This window comes from Cyprinodon variegatus, unplaced genomic scaffold (genome assembly GCF_000732505.1).
Source record: "Cyprinodon variegatus isolate N-32 unplaced genomic scaffold, C_variegatus-1.0 Scaffold394, whole genome shotgun sequence".
NCBI lineage: Eukaryota > Metazoa > Chordata > Actinopteri > Cyprinodontiformes > Cyprinodontidae > Cyprinodon > Cyprinodon variegatus.
The window spans coordinates 184,555-188,952 of record NW_015150847.1 but is presented as its reverse complement, the minus strand read 5'-3'; the positions used below and the strand labels follow the sequence as shown (position 1 = coordinate 188,952).

The window sequence follows — 4,398 nt, the reverse complement described above, 5'->3', positions numbered from 1 at the left end:
TACCGTATTAACAGGAGAAGAGGCGCAAGTGAAGTCAGACACTGTCGTCAGACAACATGCAGTAATTTATACAGTAATTATACACCCAGCAGGTGGGTCCAGATCCGGACCGCGGTCCACTAATCAGTGAACTTTGCCATATAAGAATAATTTTGTTTTCGTACGATTGCTCCTACCATGAGGCCCATTGTCCATGATCTCCTTCAAGACAAGAGAAATCCAAGATGTGTGATGAGGGCCAGAAGTAAAGGTTTCCCTTCACCTGAGGGTCCAGGTCTGACTACACCAATAAAAAAAAAAAAATCATCATCAAACACTGGCTAAATGTGCCTGTAACCCAAGAACACTAATGAGCAACTCATTGCTCAGACATGGTGTTCATTATGGATATTCTGTATCCTGCATTATGGTCCGACCACATGAATTAGTGCAGAAACATATGAGGAGCCCATTCTTCAAGATCACACCCCTTCAGGTAACGCCGTCATTATCCACATGGGTAATAAAGTTCCCTAAAAGTACAANGGTAACGCCGTCATTATCCACATGGGTAATAAAGTTCCCTAAAAGTACAAAATAATTTTTTCCCAGGAAACCAAGCAGAAGACAGGGGAATATCACCTGCATAGCACAGACAACAGTCTGACAACTGGAGATGGAGCAGCTAGAAGAGCGAAGGTGCGCGAGAACGCTGGGACCCTTTTTCCACCTGGATCCCTGCTCTTTTTGGCCATCATATCCCTCTGTTGTCGCACAAACTTGCCCCCACTACCTCACCATCTTGGCCGTATCTAGACCCATAGCTAGTTCTTGATAGGCCCTCTTGTGTTCTGGCGTGGAATAACATAGCGCAGACCACGCTGCAATAGTGGGTATAAATCAAAAATATCTGCAACAAGCTCACAGTGACACACCACTGCGGGAGGATAACCAGGCCTTTACTCAAACTGCATTGGCTCCTGAGGTGTTGATCTCACAAATCTCACAAAGGGATTTTTTACGTTTGGCAGAGGATGATCAGCCACATAAAGTTTATTAGGTAGCGAGAGCAGGAACAGCCATACTGCTGAGAGCGAACCATCAGAGTGGAGTGGAGCTGGAAGATCAGACTTAGAGTTCAGCGCGCAGTACCGGACCATTCTGGATTATTTTCAGGATCCATCTGTGGTCATGCAGAGTGAGCACCGCTGCACGCCAGGTGGGCGGCGTGACCAAACAGGAAGCAGCAGCACGGTTGATACTGCTTAGCTGATTCCAGCACAATGATGCATTTTAAACGTCTGACCCGCTAACATTTTTATTTAGTCTCGTCTCATTAACGAAAACTCACGCCCATGAGTCGTCATGTTTTCCTAACCAAAGATCCATGTTTGGCTCATCGGTTCTCATTGTCATAAAAAAAAAGATTGAAAACGAAATACTTGTGCATTGTTGACGAAAACAACGCCGCTCAGAACTAAGCCAGAAACAGCAGGTCAGAGTAGGAAACTGAACTCCTTCAAAAGCTCCAAATTCTTCTCTAAATCATTAGATATCTTCCAACGTTCCCCCCTCCCTGCATCTCCTTGTATCAAGTTTAGGCTTAATGTGGTTCGAGCAAGATTGTCCCATCTAGTGTTCTACCTCTGCTGTGGATAAACAGAGCAATTAGCTCCATTAGTTTAACATTCCTGTGGAGAAGGTAATGTTAGCCTGCACTTTTGAAACTGAAGTTCAAATTCAGGAAATGTTTTTTAAAAGAAAACCACACCTCAAAAAATGAAGGGAACACGTAAACAACACAGTATAACTTCAATCAAAACAAACTTCTGTGAAATCAAACTGCCGTAAAAATGGAATAGAAAACAGGTGGAAATTATTGGCAATTAGCAAGACCCACTCAATAAAGGAGTGGTTCTGCAGGTGGGGATCACAGACATCTTCTCTGCTTTCTGGATGATGTTTTGGTCACTTTTGAAACTTGGTGGAACTTTCAAACTCATGGAAGCATGAGACAGACTCTACAAACCACACCAGTGACTCAGGTAGTGCAGCTCATCCAGGATGGCACATCAATGCCAGCTTTGGCAACAAGGTTTGCCGGGACTGTTAGCATATTGTCCAGAGGCTGGAGGCTCTACTGGGAGACAGGCCAGGACACCAGGAGATGTGGAGGAAACCTTAGGAGGGCAACAATCCAGCAGCAGAGCCGCTACCTCTGACTTTGTGAAGGAGGAACAGGAGGAGCACTGCCAAAGCCCTGCTAACTGAGCTCCAGCAAGCCACAAATGTGCATGTGTCTGCACAAATGGGCAGAAACCGACTCCATGAGGATGGTATGAGGGCCTGTCGTCCACAGATGGGGATTGTGCTCACAGAGCGACATCACGCAGGATGCTCAGTATTTACCACATAACACCAGGATTGGCTAATTCTCCACTGGAGCCCTGTGCTCTGCACTGATGGGGAGGGCCCATCAGCCCTCCATGTGCTCCCCAGAGGTAGCATGACTGCCATTGGGTACCCAGAGGAGATCATCTGACTCCTAGTGACCATCTGCTGGTGCTGTTGGTCCTGGGTTCCTCCTAATGCAGGACAATGCTAGACCTCATGTGGCTGGAGGGGGTCAGCAGTTCCTGCAGGATGAAGGCATTGAAGCTCTGGACTGGCCCGGCCATTTCCCAGACCTGAATCCCATAGAGATCATCTGGGACATCATGTCTCCATCCATCCACCACTGACTGTCCAGGAGGTGGAGGATGCTTTAGTCCAGGTCTGGGATGAGACCCCTCAGGAAACAATCCCCCTCCTCATCAGGAGAAACCCAGGTGTTGTAAGGAGATCATAGAGGCAGGTGGAGGCAACACACAATACTGAGCCTCATTCTGACCTGTTTGAACGACATTACATCAAAGCTGGATCAGCCTGGAGAGTTTTTACACTTTAATCCAAATCCAGGCATCTATTGGTTGATAAATTAGATTCCATTGATGACTTTTCTGTGATTTTGTTTTTTAGCACATTAAAGTTTTTAAAATTTTTATTCATTCAGATCTAGGATATGTTATTCAAGTGATCCCTTTCATTTTTTTTTTCCGGGTACGATCAAAAGGTAGAAAATCAACTCACAAAATATCTGGTAGATTTATTCCTTGCAGGCTGCAACAAAAAGTGAGTCACTGTTATTAGGTTGAGGATCACTACATGGCAGCATGCACACTTCACAGCACAAGCACTGCTGACACACAACAAATCAAAAACTCTTCAGAACAAGCCCCCGAGGTCCCACGGACACAAAAGATTAAAGAGCCAGAGGGTCACAAGACGAAACTGGAAATCCTACTTTGCTGCCAAGTAGATGAAACATTCAGTTTCTACCAAACTAAAGGTGTACTGTAATGTTTCGATCACAAACACAATAAAAACTAAATGAGAGTATCATGCAAAGAACATAAAACAGAGCAAATTCCTGATAAGCTCCACTAAATGACATCGACTCTGACAAACACAACATTTCAGCACCGCTGTCGGCATTTAGAGGGTGATCCGTGTCCGTCCAAACTACAGGTCTTCATCTTGACTTGTAGGACCAAAGGCCCTTAGGACCAGTATGGCCCTGTCTAAGGAGGTCCAAAAGATTCTAATGAACCTCCTGGGATAAAAGCTGAAAATCAATTTAAAAAGAACAAAAAGCCTTGTCCTTTAAAACACAATAAATCAAAACTATTTCTGACATCACATCCGACACATTCTGGGAATAAATATTTCATGACAGTCCACTCATCTTTCTTTATAGCGGCCCTGGGGACATAGAAAAAAAGGACACCTGGAGGGAAACATAAAGAACAGCTGGAGGAACCATGATGGACACTTGTTGGACACATGGAGGACACATAAAGGACAGATAGAGGAAAGATGGAGGGTTAGGACAGATGGAGGACACATGAGGGACACATGTTGGACAGATGTAGAACACATGTTGGACAGATGAAGGACACATGTTGGACACTTGTTGGACACATGGAGGACACAAAGGACAAATGAAGGACACATGTTGGACACATGAAGGACAGGTAGAGGACAGATGGAGGACACATGAAGGACACATGTCGGCACATTTTGGACACTTGGAGGACACATGAAGGAAACATGGAGGAAAACTGGAGGACACATGGAGGACACATAAAGGACAAATGAAGGACACATGTTGGACACATGAAGGACAGGTAGAGGACAGATGGAGGACACATGAAGGACACATGTCGGCACATTTTGGACACTTGGAGGACACATGAAGGAAACATGGAGGAAAACTGGAGGACACATGGAGGACACATAAAGGACAAATGAAGGACACATGTTGGACACATGAAGGACAGATAGAGGACAGATGGGGGACACATGAAGGACACATGTTGG

General features: G+C 45.2%; 1 protein-coding gene across 1 annotated transcript in view; it reads right to left on the bottom strand.

The window, feature by feature from the left end:
- cadps2 (Ca++-dependent secretion activator 2) overlaps nucleotides 1–4,398 on the bottom strand; it is a 160,810-nt gene that overhangs the window by 31,807 nt on the left and 124,605 nt on the right. The window lies entirely within an intron of this gene.